Raw genomic sequence first — 23,245 nt, 5'->3', positions numbered from 1 at the left:
TAATTAGAATACTTCCTATGATATACATTGCCACATTAAGAATCAAATACTTTCCATGCAGCTAGAAGCTCGGCGGGGCAGCCAGCTACGCTCGTTGAAGCTCAGAACTGAAGACGACGCGTCCCGAGTTCGAATCCTCGGCATAAGGAGACCTCTCCAGCTCTTTAAAAAGGGACGGAAAAACCAAAATTTCTCTTAGAATATACAAACAGGCAAGTGGCCAGCCCCTCCCTTGCGTGTGTTCCGGGTGTATTTTCTGGGAGTACTTGGTTTTTAAACGTGCTTGGTGTTAAGCACACAGGGGCCCGACGATAAAAACTCGCACTGGTACACTGTCCCGTTCGTGGAGGTTTTAGCCGGTAAGAATCCGGCACTACCTTCTGCCCGTCCCCACAGGGTTGTAAGGTGTCTATGAAGATTTCCTCCACGTAAAAAAAAAAGAAAATTTTTTTGTAGTATGAAAGGAGAGACGTTTAACATTCCCATAGACAAGGGTGGAACACATATAAATGGTATCACTGGCGAATAATCTTTATCAATAATCGACATGAAAGTAGGTGTTACGCCACGATGCTTACCACAGGCTGTATTTTCTAACCGTCGCTCGCGGTCCTACAGTGTCGCAGGCTGACCGTCTCATCTGCCCGCCGGATCATATACAATGTATCGACGGGCGCATAGTTGTCGCCAAGCAGCGAGCCCTAGAAACGTCGATTTTTGTCCGTAACGTTTTCGACACAAGAAGAACCATACGTGATCATAGGCGCGAGCGGCGGCGTGAAGCGAGCATAATGGGGGGTCGTCTTCCAAACAAGACAAAGAAATGATCGAAAGGCAATCAGTCCCTTCTGACGAGCCAAGCGTTAGACATCGAGAGCTCTGACGAGCAAAATCAAAATCATATAGTTTAACGAATTCATTGAGAGATATCGTAAGGTCGAGTCAACTTTGTGTAATTTATTCATCATATTATTGTCAAATATATTATTTTATGTTCACCTGTCAATACAGTGTTACTTCATTGAACCACCTCTGTTATCTTAATCGAAACAGGGGAACGACTATTTTGCGGCGTCGAATAACAGAATCGTAGCGAGAATTTACGCCTCTCGCTGACGCGTTTTCCTAGCGGTCGCGTCTCTCCGCGAAAGGTCGTAACAGTATAAAAAAGAACATAGTCGGACTACATGCCGTTGAATAGGGATGGGGGGGGCAGAATTATAAAAAAACCAGGAAAAGCTAGAAGAAGAGAAGGAGAAAAGGGAATGAACAAGCGAAAGTGTGGAAAAATACCTGGAGGAATGTAAAGACTGGACCTGCAGTCCAAGGGAAGAACAGTAGAGGAAACGTGGACTGAAATCAAAAAGAAGATAAACGAAGCAATGCCAAAGAAGAAAGTGAAGATGAGGAAATGGGGTATGGGAGAGAAAGCGTGGTATAACAAGGAGTGGAAAGAAAGGAAAAGAGTGATGAGAAGGGAGATGACAAAGTTTATGAAAGGAAAATGCAGCAGAGAAGCGCTCATAGAGGGAAAAAAGAAAAGGAAAGAGAAGAAGCAAAAGAAAGCAACGGGGGAAAACGGGTTAGAAAATGAGGTACGAAAGTATGCACCGAAGGAAGTGGGGGTGGCGTTATGGGAGTTAAGGGGGGGCTAAGGTTAATTCGTACAAAAAAGGCATGTTTCTGTGAATTTTTTGTGACGACACAGTTAGAATCTCTTTATTAAAACCAATAATACACTAAAGTATGACATTCGAAGTATATTGTATAAAATTTTCACGGACGTGTCTCGGAAAAAAGTAGAATTGCGGTGCCTCTCGTAACTTGGTGCTGTATCATCTGAAATCAAAAAATTAAAGTTCATTCGTTAGGAAGCAGTTTTCTCCAGGTAACGCTGGGAGGATTTTTCGAAATTTCAATTTTTCACTTTTTTGGAACACTTTGAAGGGAAAAATGCGATTTTTTGCGAAAAGATCGGATAATTTGTTATTGTAAAATAAAAATAATTAACAAATTGGAAAAAACTCTCCAGCGTTACCTCGTAAATTATGTACAGAAATAGTGTTCAAAGGGGCACCTGGATCTGGGGGGTAAGATTAGGTATTATATAGAGAGCGAAACATCTGCCAGGTATCAATAGCACGTTCGGGTCGGGTAGGTATTAAAATCCGACATGTATGAAAATACTCGTAACTTTGTCAATTTTGCTCCAATCGACTTGAAATTTTGATACAATATTCTTAAGATATTATGCATTCAATTAAAAAAATACAAAAAAATTTTAATACCTTACCCCCCCCCCTTAAGGAGAATATGGAAATAGGGAGGGGATACCAGAAGATTGGAAAAAAGGAGTAATACGTCGGATATGTAAGAAGGGGGACAAGAGAGTAGCGAAGAGCTACAGAGGAGTAACGCTAATGGATACAGCATACAAGATCTATGCAGAGATACTGGACGAACGACTGAAGGCAGAGATTGAAAACAAACTGGAAGATTCGGATTCAGAAAAGGAAGAGGAGTGACCGATGCGGTTTTTGTGATAAACCACATCATATACAAGCAGCTAGGTAAAGAAAGAGGGAAATTACATGCCTGTTTTGCGGACTTAAGAGCGGCGTTCAACAGACTAAACAGAGAGAAACTGGAGGAGAAAATGAGGAAAATGGGGATTAGCGAAGAACTAACCCGAAGGATTAAAGCGATATACGAAGAAACAAGGAATGTAGTGAGAGTCAAGAACCGCGACACAAGGGAATTTTGGACTGCGAGGGGAGTCAAACAAGACTGGAAGAAGAACTAAGGCAAGGACAAGCTGGGGGCATAGTGGTAGGAAAAAGAAAGGTATGGTCACTAACATATGCAGACGATATTGTGTCGATGGCAGATAGAGAAGAGGAGCTAAAAGATATGCTAAAGAGATTCAAACAATTTTTAAAGAAAGCCGAATTAGAACCGAGCACGGAAAAGATCAAGATAGTAGTTTTCGAAAAAAGAAGGATAAAAGGAGACAAAGAAAATGGAAATGGGGAGAGCAAGAATTAGAAGAAGTGGACGAGATAAGATACCTAGTGTACATGCTAGAGAAAAACCGCAGTGATGAGAAACACATGCAAGACAGGAAAAAGAGAGCAACAATAGCAACGAAGAAAACATGGAGCCTGGGAGAAAGAATATCCAAACAGGACTACGAGAGGAGAATGAAGATGTTTGGAGCAGAGGTATGGGGCTGGGATATGGAAGAAAGACTGAATAGAATACAAAGAAGATATATAAAACGGATATTAGGTATGACAGCAACAAATTATATATCGATAGAAGAATGCAAGCTAATAGAAATCAAAGAAAAAGCATTAAAAAGAGCAGCAAGGTATGAAGATAAAGCCCTAGAATGAAAAAGGAACTAAAAAAGAGTAAAGGAGTGTATAAAGGAAAGAGAGAGAAATTGGGGAAATGGCCAAGAAGGGAAAGGAGCAAGAAAGAGAAAGGAGGGACTAGAAGAGGTAAGATATGGAGGGACGCAGATAGAAGCAAGAGATGAGCAAACAAGGATGACAGTAGACCAAATTATAGAAGAAAGAAGTAAGAGTGAAGCAGAAGAGAGGGGGGAAACCAAATATAATATACATTACAGAAATATCGCCAAAGAAGAATTACCAAAGTACTTAGAAGGGTGGATGAAGTGGAAGTATAGAAGGCAAGATTCACATGTGGGAACGAGACCAAAGCAGGGGAATACTGGAAAGAAGAGGGAGAAAAAAGATACAGACTATGTAGAAGGAAAGAAGACCTGAGACATGTAATAGAAGAATGTGAAATAACGGGAGGATCAAAGGACATAGGAAAAACACTAAACGAGACTGGAAAAGGTTTAACAGAACTGAAAGCAATAATAGAGAATGAAAGGGCAAACGACAGGAAGGAAGCATAGCAAGGAGGCTAAAGACCAAAGCTGCAATATTTACTAGTCATTAGTTATTAATTTGTAGTTTCTAATATTTATTTCGTAGAGATAGAAAAATTAAGAGAGTGCAATATAATAGAATGGATAAGAGGGGAGGTGGACATATATGTCGGAGATGAAAGAACACCGGAGCCTTTGGAATTTTGGATAATCCCGCAACATTGTAACCTAGAGCCTACTATAGCTGTAATTGAACAATTGTAGTTATTCAATCCGATTGTAATTGTTCGAGAGTTGTGATAATGAGCTTAGGCTCAAGGCGACAGTCAGTCGCCGAACGTAGCCGCGGTCACGGGATGAACGCTTTGTCTAACAAAGGCATGGAATAATTCTATAGCTCTCCTTAAAAAGGAAATAGTTGTAACACTCGACAGTAAACATTCCAACGGTCTCTGTCCCGTAGCTCGCCACACACAGACCCTATTCTTCGAGTAAGATGATTGCTAGATGTCGATGCGTCTCCGCAGTACATGTTCAGCTAGCTCGAGGGCCCGTTATAAATCTTAAGATTTAGTTAACTAAAGTCCTTCAAACAGACAAACAGTCTTTGTCCCAACAACATGGAGATTGACCAATTAGCAGCAACGCCAATTTCCCTTACTTTCTGAACGAAGGCTTTTCTCGACGAATCCCAAGATCGACTTCAGTGCCGCTAAGAACAAACGAAGATTTTGAAGCAGGTATGGAATATTTGAATAGCAACATAATAAATGCGATCCGTTCTACTACACCTGATGAAGAGTCCGCAAGCAAACAGGACTATCCAGATTCCATAAAAAGGAATATTACAGAAAGACATAAGCTAGAAGAATATCGCAAAGCAATCGAGAAGCAAGAGGAAACGTAGGTTAAACGAAGCAACGAGAAAAGTGGCAACAATCCCTCAGAAATTCAAAAACAACTGTTTCCAGAAGTATCTAAGGAACTTGTCTCTTACAATAGACTGTAACTATTCTTTTTTGTAGATATTCAAGAAATTCACTTGTTCATCGTAAATTATTTCTGCGATCCATTTGTCGCAAGGAGGACACGTTACCCTACACAGATAAAGCAAACTTAGTTGTGCATTAGCCGAAGTAATTAAGTCACTTTCTTCTATTGAAATCGGCAGGTACACAGAAAAATACAAGGAAAAAACGACAACACATCCAAACCAATTGACCGCCGAAACAAACAAAACTCTCATAGATAGAAGACAAAAAGAAAACATCCCATTGACCTCACTAAAGAAATAAAATAAACAAACTGAAAGATGGTATCCCGCTGGGCGTAGCCATCCAAATGTTATTTAGCAATTAAGCAAGAAAAATTTACCAAATGTCTAGCTGGACAAATTGTAAAGTACAAATTAAATAATAATAATAAAAAAACACTTTCTTCTACCAACGAAGCAGAAATATTTGTATATTTATAAATTATATTTGTGATAATACATGAAATTTTTGTAAATCACCTTTCTAGATATTTTTTCCTGTAAAACCATTCACAAACTCAGAGGCCAAAGAAATGATCTATTAGCATTTTAACCCCCAAAAAGCACCGGGATACGAATTGATAAGTAAATAAAACGATTAAGGGAGTGTTCGGAATTAGAATGTTCTAAAACAGCCACTTTTTGTGATTTTTTTAGAAGGGAAAGAAAGAAACGAATCTGTTGAATTTTGAGGTATGATTTTATATATATTTAACGAATACAAACAAATTCTTTTTTAAGTAAAAAGAAAAATTATAACAGATTTCTAAGCCCATTTAATGAGCTGCACTTTTCAATCGGCGGGACAGATCCACCTCGTGATTCTTGACCGTAATTCTAATAATCTAAATCTAGATCGTGAAGTTAAAATCTTCTGTTACAAATTATTAATTAGACCTATTTATAACTTATGCTAATCCCATACATTATAAAATCTCTACCAGTGTGATGGAAAAGGCAAGGCTAGGCATCTTGAAAATAAGTGCATTAGAAGAGGCAGGAATTCTTTTAGAACGGCCATCTCCTACTACAAGAATTATAATAGCAGCAAAAATATATTGTTAAGAGCTTCATAATGGATTTAATAATAATAATTTAGTTGAGGGAATTATTTACCTTTACCTCTTATATTTTGAGAGGGCTATGAAAAATATACATCTCCTTCAAGAGGTTAATTAGAACACTTCCTGATATACATTGCCAGATTAAGAATCAAATACTTTCCAATCAGCTAAAAAGTCGACGGGGCAGCCAGCTACGCTCGTTAAAGCCCAGAATTGAAGACGACGCGTTGCGAGTTCGAAACCTCGGTATAAGGACATCTCAAAAAAGGGGACGGAAAAACCAAAATTTTTCTTAAAAGTAATATACTGCAGGCAAGCGGCCAGCCCCTCCCTTGCGTGTGTTCTCGGTATACTTTCTAGGAATATTTGGTTAAAGGTGCTTGGTGTTCAGCACACAGGGGTCCGACGATCAACTCGCGCTGGTACCAATGTCCCGTTCGTGGAGGTTTTAGCCGGTAAAAATCCGGCACTACCTTCTGCCCGTCCCCACGGGTGGTAAGGTGTCTATGAAGATTTCCTCCACGTTAAAAAAAAAAAAATTTTTTTGTAATACGGAAGGAGACACGTTTAACACTCCCATAGACAAGGATGGAACACATATATAAATGGTAAGGCACTGTCGCCTTTCGGCGGGACTTATCAGATCTTTTTGGAGGGACCGCGAACGGCTTCCGCTATCCTTCCGGATAACACAGGTTATCTGTTAACCTTTTCTTGTGGCAAATGATCTTTACAGCTACATCCTTTCGAGCATTGCATTTCGAACAATATATTAGACGCGAATCTAGATGTTTGATCCATTGACATCGTGTAATCAAAAACGAAATAAGAAAGATAAAAAAATTTGATATACAACACAGTATTACTGAGTAAATTTACACTATTAATTACCAAATTCCAACCCTGAATAGTATAATCATAGGCGAAACTTGGATACATACCGGTGGTTAGAAAGTGGGGCCTACTGACATTCTGGACCAACTTCAGTAAACATATTTCTTTTAATGATGAAATTAAAGATGTTATACGAGTAGCGATAATGCCGTAAACTGTTTATAATGTAATTAGACATAATGTTCCTTATAAGCTTGTAAGAAGTTTCTATTTGTAAATTGATTCGTTAATTATTTTGTTTTACTTTATTTATATGATCATATATTACTTTATATCCTTTTATTTCATTTTATGTTTCTTTATCTCCTTTATTTATTTTATTTCATCAGCATAATTTTCTTTAATCTGTTCTATCTTTTCTAATAATCTGTGAGTACTGTAATTATAAAGCCATTGGTTTGGATTCATTATAACTAATATTTTATTGATCTGCGGCATTTCAGTCAATATTACACCACTATGTTATTATTAGTATTATATTATAATATTATGTAGTTATTATTATATTAAAACTGTTTTGAGAATAAACCCTAAAAAAGGTATACATTATACAGTTGTTCATCGAAATCGTTACAAAGTTACGTAGTATCTAAACACCCGACGCAACGCTTAAAACTCGTTTGTCGGAAAATAGCAGCATTGCTGTCAATGATATTAGCATAGTCGTCTGTGCTATGTGTATCAACACAAGCGTCGGACGCGTGTATCAACTGTTGTTGCTATGAGAGTGGTGCAGACAGGCGATCGATGTTGTCCATACAATTCGGATTTAAGACTCAGACTGCGGATTTCAGACGCAGCCGCGTAAGGCGCGGCTGTACGGCTATGGAAATTCCATCTTTAGACGATTGTCAAACATGTACTTACATACGTTTAAGGCGGATTCAATATTTGAAAATTTTTGAAAATCAGTTGGAAGTAAAATTTTCAGAATTAAAAGACAGACGTGTGTTTATAACTTCCAACATCAGAAAGTTTTTTATTGCGAACGAAATGTCATTTAGATATGTTAAATCTTACACATTAAACCTTCAAAGGAGCAACTCGATTACAAAAATAGTTTCTGAATTCCATTTTCATGAAAATGAGCAATACCAGCTATCCATAACCAGCTATCGACGAGACAAGCCAACTTTTTTTTTTCCAGAAATTCCCTGTAAGCCACGGATAGGATAGAAACAAGAGGAATCGTGTACTATTGGATTGGCATTTAAGTGATTGCAGATTTTGCTATTAAGTGGTAATGACAAGATCCGCAATCATTTAGTTGCCAACCTAATGTATTATAGTTTGAATGTATATGTTGATATTAAAACTATTCGATTCTTTGATCCATACTATGGAATCCAACATCCAAAATAGTAGAGAAGACAATTGACAAAAGATGAATGGATGAAATAATAGCTAAATCCCCTTTTTTTTGGTACGTGGAGAAATCCTCATGGACGCTTTGTTGGTGCTGCAGCAGCATAGCAGTGTCGGATACTTACCGACAAAAACTCCACGATGGCCTGCCTACGCGTGTGACAGGAATACCACGGGACCTTTTGCGAATTACCGCCGGTGCACTCTCCTAAAAGTGTCCTAACTGATTAATTTCACGCTAGGGGGCGCCATTGCTGCTAGCGCCCCGCCCCCTGCTAGAAGGGTTGAGCGGGGCGCAGCAGTCCAGGTCCTCTTCCTCGGCCGCATTAAAAAAATTTTTGTTTTTCTTTTCTTTTGTTTTTTTTTATGTTTTTCTTTCTTTTTGTCCTTCCGCTTCAGTTGGTAGTGATTGCCTGTGTTTTTTATTTTTTCCTTTTTTTTTGTGGAGGAAATTCTCATAGACAACCTCTTATCTCTCCATCTTACCGGCAGGGGGCACAGGGCGGCGGCAGAGGGTAGTGTGTCGGCCGGACTCTTACCGGCTAAGATCTCCACAGTCGAAATGGTAGGAACATGGTCGGAAGTGTGAGTGTTCGTCGGCTCTGGGGTGCTTACCAAGCAACTCTACCAAGCACTCTCAGTAAGTACACCAACAACACACGCAAGAGGAGCTGACCGCTTGTCTGTTGTATATTACTTGTAAGGGAAATTTTGGTTTTTCCGTTCCTGTTTTCAAGTTCTCTTTGCCAAGGATTCGGACTCGCGACGCGTCGTCTTCAGTTGTGGGCCTTAACGAGCGCAGCTGGCTGCCCCTCCGAGCTTCTAGATGATTGGAAAGTATTTGATTCTTAATGTGGCAATGTATATCAGGAAGTATTCTAATTAGCCTCTTGAAGGAGATGTACATTTTTCATAGCCCTCTCTAAATACAAGGGGTAAAGGAAAATAATTCATTCAATTAAATCATTATTATTAAATCTATTATGAAGCTCTTAATAATATATTTTTGCTGCTATTATAATTCTTGTCGTAAGAGATGGCCGTTCTAAAATAATTGCTGCTTCTTCTAATGCACTTATTTTCAAGATGCCTAGCCTTGCGTTTTCCATCGCACTGGCAGAGATTTTATAACATATGGGATTAGCATAAGTTATAAATAGGTCTAATTAATAATTTGTAACAGAAGATTTTAACCTCAAGATGTAGGTCCGATGCAAATGATCGAATTTGTTTACTTCGTTGGAAATTTGATTGAGGTGCATTCTATACGATTGTACAGTTTTAATGATTTTTGGTATCGTTTCAATTTTTGTTAGGATTTCTTCTAGACTTTCATTTGAGAGTAAAGCTATAGTTTTGAGATTTGTTTTCTAAGTTATATTGGTTTTTAATTTATTGTTTTCATCAAAAAGTTTATCTATATTTCTATTTATTAATTCTAAATCATCGTCATCCAGAGTTCCAAATAGATTGCTAGAAATGGATCCAACAAAATTCAATAACTCTCTTCGGTAACGAGTGGGTGTCATAAGTTTAATATGCATTACTAAATTGTCTAAATTTCTTTCGCGAGCGCGTGTAATCATTTCATTGAAAGACTGGCATTCACTCGTACAATGCTCTGTTAACATTAGTCTAAATCTTTTAATTTCGCTTAGTTTTGCATATATATCCTTAATGTCTAAACATATAATTACGTTTACAGATTCGCTATATATGTATGCATGAGCTAATTTTTCTTGATATATAGATGTTAGGGAAGTGATACATTTACACTGTACATGAGAGTGTGTGTGTAAGGGTTAGAGGGCGTCAAGGTCTTAGTGGAGACAAAAGACTGTTGCCAGATGTTAGAAGATTACTGAAAATTCTCAACGCGAGAATTGATTGTAATTTCAACAAATAAATAAAAAAAAAAAAAAAAAAAAAAGATGTTAGAAGAATCTAGGATAGTCGGTTGACGACCAGCGTGCGTGCAAGACGTTCTTCAGAGAGTAATATAGATGTATAACTGTTGTGGGGGAAATATAGTCAATAATTTGTATTCCCAAATCCTCGAATTTCCTTAACAATAGAACGTTTAGCTTAGCTATCTATGAAGAAGGTGAAGACCGTCCTGGAAAGTAAGGTTTAATACGATTACCATGTATTTTCCTAATCGAATCATTTACCATTATTTCGTAATAAAGGGTTTTTACTTTTTCAATGGTGTATGGCCCTAGCCATTCGGTATCTAACTTGTGTTCTTTATGATCGTTATGAACTAATACTAAATCTCCTTCTCTAAAAATGGATTGAAGTTTAATAATTTTTTTTTTTTATCTCTTTCATATCTTTGTTAACTCTTCATTAGAGTTCCTCTGTCTTTAAGTAGTTTGGCAGCTCATTCTCGATTCCTGAAGCTAACATCATCAGCGTATGTTCTTTGGGGATTCTGGGATATGGCAGAGGGGAGATTGGCCTCATGTCCAAATGTGAGTTCGAAAGGGGTATATCCAATGGCATCATGAACCATTATGTTATATGCTAGACACACAAAATTTAGGTTTTGATCCCATTCTGTTTCATTGTCGTTTTGTATAGCTTTTAACATGTCGGATATTACAGCACGTGTTCGATCTAAGCTTCCGTTGGATTACGGCTGGAATGAGGTGGTTTTTATATGTTTGATTCTAAATGCTTCTTCGTATCGTTGCATTAGTTCGCTAATGAAACTTTGTCCTCTGTCAGTTAATATATGTTTGGGTGCGGAGAATATATAAATGTAGTGATTCAGTAAAGCGTTCCAGATTGATTGGGTCTGTTGTTGTTTTTAAGAGTACAAGTAATAAATATTTGGTTAGTTCATCGTGTATAAAGAGAATGTATTGGTTTCCTATCTTGGTCTTTTTCAACGGACCTATCAAATCCATAGCGATTTGGTCGTTAGGTTCTAATGGGGTGTCAGTTATTTGTGATTCTTCCTTTCCTCTTATCCGAACAGTCTTTGATTCCTATTCTAGTTTTTATTCTGTCCATTAGGTGTGGGATATTATATTTGTCATTGATTTTGTCGTACGTCTTTTGCATTCCGGGATGTCCTATCAAGTCATGATTTTCTTTTAGTACTTGTTCTATCTCTTCTTCACTTAAACTCTGTATTGGTTCGTAAGCAAATTCTATGTCGTCGCTTTGGTCATTGAAAAATAAAAGAAGTCTTCTTATGTGTGCTTTTTCTTGTGCGTTTAAGTTATTGTCTCCTATTCCGATCTTTCTACTTGTTTGAAGTATGTTTGATATTTTCTGTAACCATGTGGTTTCGTCATATGGGCTTAGATTGTTTTTGTTAATTGGAAAAAGTAGTCTTTGCTAGATGTTAGTTTTAATAATTTTGGTATTTCTTCTGATTTTTCCCAGTGTTTGAATTGTTTTAATAAAACGTCAGTTTGTGTTATCGCGTGTATTCTGGATAGGGCGTCAGCGGCTGTGTTTTCCTTTCCATTTACGTAATCCATGTCATATTCGTACTCCTCTAATTTTAGTCTTCATCGAATCAATCGGCTAGAGGGATCCTTGCAGTTGTGTAGCCATTTAAGAGCTTGATGGTCTGTTTGAATTTTGAATTTGCGGCCTAGTAAATATTGTCTAAGTCTTTTAACTGCCCAAACGATAGCTAATAATTCCTTTTCTGTCGTAGTATAATTTCGTTCAGGGGGGTTTAATGTTCTTGAAACGAAGCAACAAGGGTGTCCGTCTTGTGAAAGAATGGCTCCTAAACCTTCGTTACTGGCATCCGTTGTTAACGTAAATGTTTTCGTATAGTCGGGATATTTTAATACTAGGGCTTGGCATAGTTTTTCTTTTAATGTTGTTGAGATATATATAATTTTCTGTGCTGGACTGGGTTGAATGCGTAGTAGAGATACTTGTATGCGGGTATCAGTGTGTTGAGGTATGTGTGTGCGCGGCGTCTCGAAAACAGATGAAGGTAAACTATTCAGTCGGTTAACAGTCGGGTATAGAAGAAAGTGAATATCTTCGGAATCGTTTATCAAATAAATATATAACTATTCTAATATTAATTGCAAGTGTAAATTTAGTGTTCCTGTAACATTATTTCGGCTATCAAGATCCACAATTCTCAACATGGTAGCAAAAATCGTGGTTGCCGAGATTCAAGGTTATGGAACCACGTGAAACCGGAAGTGAATATATAAAAGTCGATTTTTAAAAAATTGGAAATAAGTTCTGAAGAAATAAAGAGGCTATTAGCAGAACAAATAAAAGGAACCTGGATAATAAAGAAAACTATTTTTGAAAAAGAAGAAAAAAAGGATGAAAATAAAAAACGAATCAAGATGCCAAGGGGCGATGAAATTAAACTTCAAATATTCGATGGACGTGATTACAAAATGTGGAAGAAAAGAGTATTAATGTATTTAAAGCGTAAAAAATATCTAGAACCGGCTTCATGAGAGAAAATGGACACGGATGCGCAAGATAACTGGGATGAAAAGAATCAATGGGCGATGAACTACATCTATGGTAGTATAACGAATGAACAATTAGAATTTGTTGGTGATCGAGACACTGCTTTAAAAATAATTAAAAAATTTGATGAGATGTATATTAAGGAAGCAACAGCATTGCAAATTTGTATAAGAAGTGGACTAGACATGATGAGGCTGAAAGACTTTGAAGAATCAAATTCATTTTTCACGGAATTTGAAAAAAAGATAAATGAATTAAAGAGAGCTGGTGCAAACGTAAGTGAACGTGAAAAACTCGACTACATGCTGAAAACACTACCAGAATCATTGAGCTATATTGGTGACTTGAACGACTCATTGAAAGAAAGTGATCGAACTTGTGAATTTTTAAAAAATATTTACATTTGAACTTTTTATAATGCCATCGGTCGATACGAATAGACGAACGTGCTCTCTAGGACGATCATTATAACGAATCATTATAACGACTCATACTGTAGAATAGCAAGCGTAGAGTTGAACGGAAGAATGGACGAGCAACGATTACAACAGGCATACACTATCTCTGTACTTGTATTTAAAGTGATTTTAATATACACTGACTATTACAATTTTATCACTCGTCTCTTGAATAAACCAACCAACACGTAGAATAAACCACCTCGGCTCGTAATTTTTGGAATAAGATACGAGATGTTCCACATAATCCATATATTCCTTGTCTTTGTTTTCAAACTGAACAGTATCTAGAAGTTATTTACAAATTCGGATATATTCCATCTGAAACATTTATTTTCTGAGATTCCTTAGATTTATAGATTAGCATAAGAAATATTTACCGATTATATAAAATATAAATATTTACCACTGTACGACAAATGTTTGTTATATACTTATAACAATTATTGTGCCGATTTAAAATATTTATAACCAAGGTTATATATATGTCGGGTTAACATTAGAATTTAAGGCGCGTAACGATTCTTCGTTTGAATTAGCCATCGTTTTACGAAGCAGAGATTATATTTACACGAATATACAAGACTTTTACAAAGTACAATAAATATTGAGTTTAACGAATGAGTTTAACGAATAATAAGATTAATGAAGGCTATTAACAATGTTCTTGGGTTCAAACGAATCCACGGTCAACGGGATAACTCTTTACTATGCGTAGAATAATTTTAGCTATAAAATACGATTGTTGAGACGCTCGGTATAAACTGCTCGATGTGTCACTCTCCAAGGCGATCGCACGAATAGTAAATTGATTGCATTGCATTTGTTTGTTATATGCTCGTTGGAAGCATCGAGAAGGTTCCAATCGCCGTTGCTACGCAGTTTCTGCCTGGAGTTTGATTAGTAATACAACGTGTGTCCCATTATATCGACACCTCCGAGGTACAATCCCATGTGGCTAGGCCCGTTGTTGAGACCGTATGCCGCCACAACCGCATTTCTAGGGAGAACCATACAACCACTCCACACCTCCGTCAGGCAAAACGTTCTTCCCGTGACCGTGGCTACGTTCGGCGACCAGTTGTCGCCTCGAGCCCAAGCTCATTATCACAAATCTCGAACAAATACAATCGGATCGAATGACGACAATTGTTTAATTACGCCTATGATAGAATCTAGATTACGGTGTTAAGGGATTTTCCCGAGGTTCCAAAGGGAAGGCTCCGATGTCCTTTCATCTCCGACATGTATATATAAAGAATATATAAAGAATAAGTTGATTAAAGTCTTGAACACAAATACAAATTTAATGTTAATTATTCTCATTTTGTAACCTTTAACGCTCTGACTTTTAATTGTGAATATCGACCGACAATTCCAACTTATTCTCATTATACTTCGACTTGCAAGCTTTTAACACTTTACCGACCGATAGCCGAATATTCGCTTTTTAGTCTCCGACGCTTACCGACCGATAGCCTATTCATCGGCTTTTTGTCGTCGACGTTTACCGACCAATAGCTTATTAATCGACTATGTTACGCCAGGCGACTCTCTGCCTGGCCCAGGTCACACACCGTGGGCCAGACGGACACCGAAACCCGAGTAGCTTGCCTGCTAAAGTCCTTCAGACCCAACAAATGTCTTTTTCTAAATCAGTTTCTAAAGACTATTGTTTACTACTGCTTGACACGAGAAGGTTAGTTTTTCTCACGTACGATGCTTCCTACTAGCAACTTTCTATCGAGGGCGGTTAAAGCCCTTCCTAGTCCACCAACCTTCGTTTATCCAACGATTGTTGATCCATTGTTATCCAATGTGATTGATGTCACAAGTGCTACGTCCGCTAATACATTAAATCCCATTATAAGAGCCCTGCTCTAACGTACATATCTATCTTAACTTCGTGCGATAAGTGATTATCTAGTTATCTATGCTCAACAGTGTAATCTAAGTGTTGGAAATATATTATTTATAATTCTGTGAATCACAGTGTTATACAACCTCAATCACCCCTATTATCTCAACGGAAATCAGAGAATCGATCAATTCGTGGTGTCGATTGTTATAATCGTAACGGGAATTTAAGACTCCCGTTGACGTCTCTCCTCGCGACTGCGTCTCCCCGCGATTGGTCGAAATAACAGACTATTATTATAATTAAAAGCTATTACTTATAATTCTCAGTGAGAATTAATTATAAAATTCTTCCAAATAAAAAAGAAAGAAAAAAACTTCTTAAATGTCAGATTTTATAAAGAGTACCGCACCGCATCGCACATTGGTGGTGCTTGGGAGGCACACTTGGAGCGTTAAGTGTTAAGAGGAGATATAAATTTGTAAATTTATCAAATTCAGAAATATTATTCAGAAAAACTTCAATAACTTTGACATTTTTTAGGAAAAAACACGTTTTGCAACACACGTTCAATTCTTTATTAGGTGCCAAACGGAAATGAAAAAGTTATCAATGTACAACGGAAGCTACCCACATTAAAAAGGAGAGCATGCACGCGCTAGCCTCCGCGGTACATCTCACGAACGCACACTAGTGGGGATGTCGCTGGGCAACGGAGGGAAGAATTCGTTCGATCAATCACTTTATCTCTATGCGATTAATATCGTTGTGTAATATCGGAATATATTAAAGGTGTAATTTTGTCCGATTAATTATAATTTATTAATAATGGATTGAAAATACAGATATTAGTTAGACAGAGAAACGATGTTTGATTAACAGGAAAACTAAATGCAACGCTCGTATTTACAACAAATAACTTGACAAGTATTTGGCAACTCTCTCTCTCTCTCTCTCACTCACTAGCAACTCTACACTCGACAACACTCGCAACTCAATTCTAACGACTCTATGCTTCGACGTCTCGATCAACTCTGGCCCTCGCCAATGCACTCCTGCTCGGTCGTGCTCGCTCTTGCTCTCGTCCTCTCTCTCACACACACACGCACACACTTTTCGGCTCACATACTCTGGCCTCTCGATTGCCACTCCTTGAAATATGAAACCGTACTTCTGTTTTGACGCTGCTTATCTTTTCTCGCGTCACTGTTACTAGGCGCTCTTGGATGTAAACAAACCACAAAAAGACGGCGTACACGGTGTTTTCTAATTTCAGCCGATCTCCAATCAAAGCTATTCTACGATATTACAGTTGTATTCCAACAAAAATTCATGTATTGCAGAAAGATGACATAAATGATAATAGATTCTAATGTAAATTAAAAAACAGTGTTTGCAACATCGTCACTTAATTTGCGAAATTGATTACTGTGACTTCTGAACGGCTAATAGAACAGCCAACCTTTAATATGCATATCCACATATACCATGTGTAACTAATTTGACTTAAATCAATCTAATGAAAATAAGTATATGTAATTGCGCTCCTGTCCTAATAAACGTACTTCATAATTTTACAAAAAATATATTGCAAAAATAAATAAAAAGTTTGAGATACCAATCAATTCGATGAATATAATAGCATTAGTGTAAAAAATAAAGTTGTATAAATGTTTAGAGATTTATACAGATTCTGTATAAATAATATATAAGTAAATTACTCATTGTTTCTTTCCGCTTCTTTTTGCATTATGTTATGTAACATTGAAAAGTTTGCAGTAATAGTGACACAATTGTTACTAAATAATAGGCAACAGTTTTAAGAAATAACATCTTTTGAATAAGACCTCGGATCAACGAAAATGAATTACACAACTTTTTCAGGTTGAAATACTTTTTGTGGTAAAGACTATACCAAATTAGATACTCTTTCGCGATCCTTATCACGTACGATATCAACCGTAAGGTAATTTATATAATTTATATAATAATAATTTAATTTACATTAAATTTAATTCACATTAAATTATTATTATATAAATTATTATTAGGTGAAGTAAAAAGTTCTGAGCGCTTTTTCGCTTTATTTCGACGATGAAATTAACATAGTCAAGATTATTCGATTTAGATTAAATATGCGCCGTTTTGTTCGATTACTTTTGTCCATTTTGAAGGCAATTTCATAATTCCGCGGTTGAAGAAGTCCTCGTCCCTATTGGTAAAAAACTTGACCAGCTCATTTTCACAAGCCTCTCTTGAGGCCAGTTTTGTACCATCAAGAAAATTTTGCAAAAACTTAAAAAGGTGATAATCGCTTGGTGCCAGGTCTGGACTGTACGGCGGATGCGATAGAACCTCCCAGCCAAGCTCTCGGAGCTTCTGACGCGTCGTTAAAGATGTGTGCGGCCTGGCGTTGTCTTGATGGAACACAACACCTTTCCTATTGGCCAATTCTGGCCGCTTCTGGTCGATCGCCTGCTTCAGTCTGGTCAGTTGTTGACAATAGAGGTCCGAATTAAGTGTTTGCCCCGATGGGAGCAGCTCATAATGGATGATTCCCTTCCAATCCCACCAAACACACAATAAAACCTTCTTGGCCGTTAATCCACGCTTGGCGATCGTTTGGGCCGGCCCACCGCGATTGGACCACGATCTTTTTCGGCTGTTGTTCTCGTATGTGACCCATTTTTCATCGCCAGTCACCATCCGCTTCAAAAATGGGTCGATTTCGTTACGTCTCAACAAAGAATCGCAGGCATCAATTCGGTCCAAAAGGTTCTTTTGCGTCAATTCATGTGGCACCCATACGTCGAGCTTCTTCTTGAGACCAGCCTTATGCAAATGGTTCCAAACGGTTTTCTGGCTAATCTTCAGTTCCTGGGCAATGGAATAAGTGCTCACATGCCGGTCCGACTCGACGATTTCCATGATTTTATCCACATTTTCGACGATTGGCCTACCAGAGCGTGCCTCATCTTCGACGTCCATATTACCAGAACGGAATCGTTGGAACCACCGCTTTGCTGTTGCATTCGATACTGTACTGGGTCCATAAACAGCACAAATTTTTTTGGCCGCCTGCTCCGCCTTTTCACCTTGGTCGTAGTGGTACTGAAGAATGTATCGAATTTTCTCTTTTTTTATCTCCATTTTCGAACGCTGTAACACACAACTGGCTTCACCGAACACAAAACTGACAAAGAACCTTTTTGATGCGTAATATCACCTTGAAATCGGTGTATACTATGACTCGATGCGATGTGCACATCGTGAGATATGGCTCACTAAAGACATCTAGCGAAAAACGCTCAGAACTTTTTACTTAACCTAATATTATTTTATTATTATTATTGCTTAGTCCGTGCCTTTCGGCTTTGGACGAACTTTCGGTTTTACATCTCTTATATCTATTTCGCTTCTTATATGTCTACCTCCCCTCTTAACCGCTCTATTCTATTTCACTCCCTTAATTATTCTATCTCTACGAACTAAATACTAGAAACTACAAATTAATAACTAATGACTAATAACTATTGCAGCTTTGGTCTTTAGCCTCCTTGCTGTGCTTCCTTCCTGTCGTTTGCCCTTCTCTTCTCTATTATTGCTTTTAGTTCTGTTGAACCTTTTCCAGTCTCATTTAGTGTTTTTCCTATGTCCTTTGATCCTCCCGTTATTTCACATTCTTCTATTACATGTCACAGGTCTTCTTTCCTTCTACATAGTCTGTATCTTTTTTCTCCCTCTTCTTTCCAGTATTCCCCTGCTTTGGTCTCGTTCCCACATGTGAATCTTGCCTTCTATACTTCCACTTCATCCACCCTTCTAAGTACTTTGATAATTCTTCTTTGGCGATATTTCTGTAATGTATATTATATTTGGTTTCCCTTATCCTTTTCCCCCTCTCTTCTGCTTCTCTCTTTCTTCTTTCTTCTATAATTTGGTCTACTGTCATCCTAGCTTGCTCCTCTCTTGCTTCTATCTGCGTCCCTCCATTTCTCACCTCTTCTAGTCCCTTCTTTCTCTTTCTTGCTCCTTTCCCTTCTTGGCCATTTCCCCAATTTCTCTCTCTTTCCTTTATACACTCCTTTACTCCTTTTTAGTTCCTTTTTCATTCTAGGGCTTTATCCTCATACCTTGCTGTTCTTTTTAATGCTTTTTCTTTGATTTCTATTAGCTTGCATCTTTCTCCCAGGCTCCATGTTTTCTTCGTTGCTATTGTTGCTCTCTTTTTCCTGTCTTGCATGTGTTTCTCATCACTGCGGTTTTTCTCTAGCATGTACACTAGGTATCTTATCTCGTCCACTTCTTCTAATTCTTGCTCTCCCCATTTCCATTTTCTTTGTCTCCTTTTATCCTTCTTTTTTCGAAAACTACTATCTTGGTCTTTTCCGTGCTCGGTTCTAATTCGGCTTTCTTTAAAAATTGTTTGAATCTCTTTAGCATATCTTTTAGCTCCTCTTCTCTATCTGCCATCGACACAATATCGTCTGCATATGTTAGTGACCATACCTTTCTTTTTCCTACCACTATGCCCCCAGCTTGTCCTTGCCTTAGTTCTTCTTCCAGTCTTGTTTGACTCCCCTCGCAGTCCAAAATTCCCTTGTGTCGCGGTTCTTGACTCTCACTACATTCCTTGTTTCTTCGTATATCGCTTTAATCCTTCGGGTTAGTTCTTCGCTAATCCCCATTTTCCTCATTTTCTCCTCCAGTTTCTCTCTGTTTAGTCTGTTGAACGCCGCTCTTAAGTCCGCAAAACAGGCATGTAATTTCCCTCTTTCTTTACCTAGCTGCTTGTATATGATGTGGTTTATCACAAAAACCGCATCGGTCACTCCTCTTCCTTTTCTGAATCCGAATCTTCCAGTTTGTTTTCAATCTCTGCCTTCAGTCGTTCGTCCAGTATCTCTGCATAGATCTTGTATGCTGTATCCATTAGCGTTACTCCTCTGTAGCTCTTCGCTACTCTCTTGTCCCCCTTCTTACATATCCGACGTATTACTCCTTTTTTCCAATCTTCTGGTATCCCCTCCCTATTTCCATATTCTCCTTAAGGGGGGGGGGTAAGGTATTAAAATTTTTTTGTATTTTTTTAATTGAATGCATAATATCTTAAGAATATTGTATCAAAATTTCAAGTCGATTGGAGCAAAATTGACAAAGTTACGAGTATTTTCATACATGTCGGATTTTAATACCTACCCGACCCGAACGTGCTATTGATACCTGGCAGATGTTTCGCTCTCTATATAATACCTAATCTTACCCCCCAGATCCAGGTGCCCCTTTGAACACTATTTCTGTACATAATTTACGAGGTAACGCTGGAGAGTTTTTTCCAATTTGTTAATTATTTTTATTTTACAATAACAAATTATCCGATCTTTTCGCAAAAAATCGCATTTTTCCCTTCAAAGTGTTCCAAAAAAGTGAAAAATTGAAATTTCGAAAAATCCTCCCAGCGTTACCTGGAGAAAACTGCTTCCTAACGAATGAACTTTAATTTTTTGATTTCAGATGATACAGCACCAAGTTACGAGAGGCACCGCAATTCTACTTTTTTCCGAGACACGTCCGTGAAAATTTTATACAATATACTTCGAATGTCATACTTTAGTGTATTATTGGTTTTAATAAAGAGATTCTAACTGTGTCGTCACAAAAAATTCACAGAAACATGCCTTTTTTGTACGAATTAACCTTAGCCCCCCCGTAACTCCCATAACGCCGCCCCCACTTCCTTCGGTGCATACTTTCGTACCTCATTTTCTAACCAGTTTTCCCCCGTTGCTTTCTTTTGCTTCTTCTCTTTCCTTTTCTTTTTTCCCTCTATGAGCGCTTCTCTGCTGCATTTTCCTTTCATAAACTTTGTCATCTCCCTTCTCATCACTCTTTTCCTTTCTTTCCACTCCTTGTTGTTCCACGCTTTCTCTCCCATACCCCATTTCCTCATCTTCACTTTCTTCTTTGGCATTGCTTCGTTTATCTTCTTTTTGATTTCAGTCCACGTTTCCTCTACTGTTCTTCCCTTGGACTGCAGGTCCAGTCTTTACATTCCTCCAGGTATTTTTCCACACTTTCGCTTGTTCATTCCCTTTTCTCCTTCTCTTCTTCTAGCTTTTCCTGGTTTTTTTATAATTCTGCCCCCCCCATCCCTATCCAACGGCATGTAGTCCGACTATGTTCTTTTTTATACTGTTACGACCTTTCGCGGAGAGACGCGACCGCTAGGAAAACGCGTCAGCGAGAGGCGTAAATTCTCGCTACGATTCTGTTATTCGACGCCGCAAAATAGTCGTTCCCCTGTTTCGATTAAGATAACAGAGGTGGTTCAATGAAGTAACACTGTATTGACAGGTGAACATAAAATAATATATTTGACAATAATATGATGAATAAATTACACAAAGTTGACTCGACCTTACGATATCTCTCAATGAATTCGTTAAACTATATGATTTTGATTTTGCTCGTCAGAGCTCTCGATGTCTAACGCTTGGCTCGTCAGAAGGGACTGATTGCCTTTCGATCATTTCTTTGTCTTGTTTGGAAGACGACCCCCCCATTATGCTCGCTTCACGCCACCGCTCGCGCCTATGATCACGTATGGTTCTTCTTGTGTCGAAAACGTTACGGACAAAAATCGACGTTTCTAGGGCTCGCTGCTTGGCGACAACTATGCTCCCGTCGATACATTGTATATGATCCGGCGGGCAGATAAGACGGTCTGCCTGCGACACCGTAGGACCGCGAGCGACGGTTAGAAAATACAGCCTGTGGTAAGCATCGTGGCGTAACACCTACTTTCATGTCGATTATTGATAAAGATTATTCGCCAGTGATACAATTTATATGTGTTCCCCCTTGTCTACGGGAATGTTAAACGTCTCTCCTTTCATACTACAAAAAAAATTTTTTTTTTTTTTTACGTGGAGGAAATCTTCATAGACACCTTACAACCCTGTGGGGACGGGCAGAAGGTAGTGCCGGATTCTTACCGGCTAAAACCTCCACGAACGGGACAGTGTATCAGTGCGAGTTTTTATCGTCGGGCCCCTGTGTGCTTAACACCAAGCACGTTTAAAAACCAAGTACTCTCAGAAAATACACCCAGAACACACGCAAGGGAGGGGCTGGCCACTTGCCTGTTTGTATATTCTAAGAGAAATTTTGGTTTTTCCGTCCCATTTTAAAGAGCTGGAGAGGTCTCCTTATGCCGAGGATTCGAACTCGGGACGCATCGTCTTCAGTTCTGAGCTTCAACGAGCGTAGCTGGCTGCCCCGCCGAGCTTCTAGCTGCATGGAAAGAATTTGATTCTTAATGTGGCAATGTATATCATAGGAAGTATTCTAATTAGCCTCATGAAGGAAATGTACTTTTTTCATAGCCCTCTCAAAATACAAGGGGCAAAGGTAAATAATTCCCTTAATTAAAAGTATTATTATTAAATCTATTAGAAAGCCCTCAATATATTTTTGCTGCTATTATATTTCTTGTAGTAAGAGTAGTGTTGAGAGGCAAGGAGAGGATCCTGGGTGCCCTGAAAGTTCGTCAAATAGTTTATTATAGCACCTTAAAGTCTATTTTTTCTTTTTAAAAAACACATTTTTGTAAACGCGCCAAAATTTTTAATTTCACACTATTTTCTACCTTCTTTTTAGTTCTGCAGTCTGCTACAAGTAGTATACCAATAACTAATTTTTTCTACGTTAGTTTTACTCATATTGTTAAGAACGATGTAAATAAAATAATAAGAAGAGCCTATCACCAGGGACGTTCGAACGTGTACGCAAATGAATGGTCAATAGCATGAAGATTTTTAATTAAACTCTTTGCATTAAATACTTTCACGTGACATCTCCTTTCTATCAGAAAAATTTGAATTGATACTAAATAAATGAGGTTTTAGAGTGGATATGATTCTGATGTAACTATTTTCATTCGTACAACTCATATGTTATTTGTAATTGTTTTTAAACTGATTTCGAAAGTTAATAAAAAGTTGTATACTTTCTTATTTTATTTTCTGATTTGAATTTCTACAAAATTTGTTAAAAGAATTATCTTCTTTGTCGGAACTGAAAGATTAAAATATAGCACTTGTCCATTTCTTAAAAATTAATTTACATACAAAATGTTACTCATACATACATATCTGTATTTATCATATTTCTTAATCATTTTACTATTTCGTTATGGTA

The 23,245-nt window shown here is 37.9% G+C and overlaps 1 non-coding gene and 2 pseudogenes across 1 annotated transcript; 2 read left to right on the top strand and 1 right to left on the bottom strand.

Annotated features, from left to right (window-relative positions):
* Positions 1-450: 450 nt before the first annotated feature.
* On the top strand, positions 451-534 carry LOC117216048 (annotated as a pseudogene).
* A 6,011-nt stretch (positions 535-6,545) lies between these two features.
* Positions 6,546-6,652, top strand: LOC117216047. Its single transcript, XR_004489288.1, has one exon. It is a non-coding gene; the product is annotated as a U6atac minor spliceosomal RNA (small nuclear RNA).
* Positions 6,653-21,866: 15,214 nt separating this feature from the next.
* Positions 21,867-21,949, bottom strand: LOC117216051 (annotated as a pseudogene).
* Positions 21,950-23,245: the final 1,296 nt, after the last annotated feature.

This window comes from Bombus bifarius, unplaced genomic scaffold (assembly GCF_011952205.1).
Source record: "Bombus bifarius isolate JDL3187 unplaced genomic scaffold, Bbif_JDL3187 scf7180000010081_frag, whole genome shotgun sequence".
Lineage (NCBI taxonomy): Eukaryota > Metazoa > Arthropoda > Insecta > Hymenoptera > Apidae > Bombus > Bombus bifarius.
Note: the sequence above shows the minus strand (reverse complement) of the source record. Positions and strands in the feature narration are given on the sequence as shown.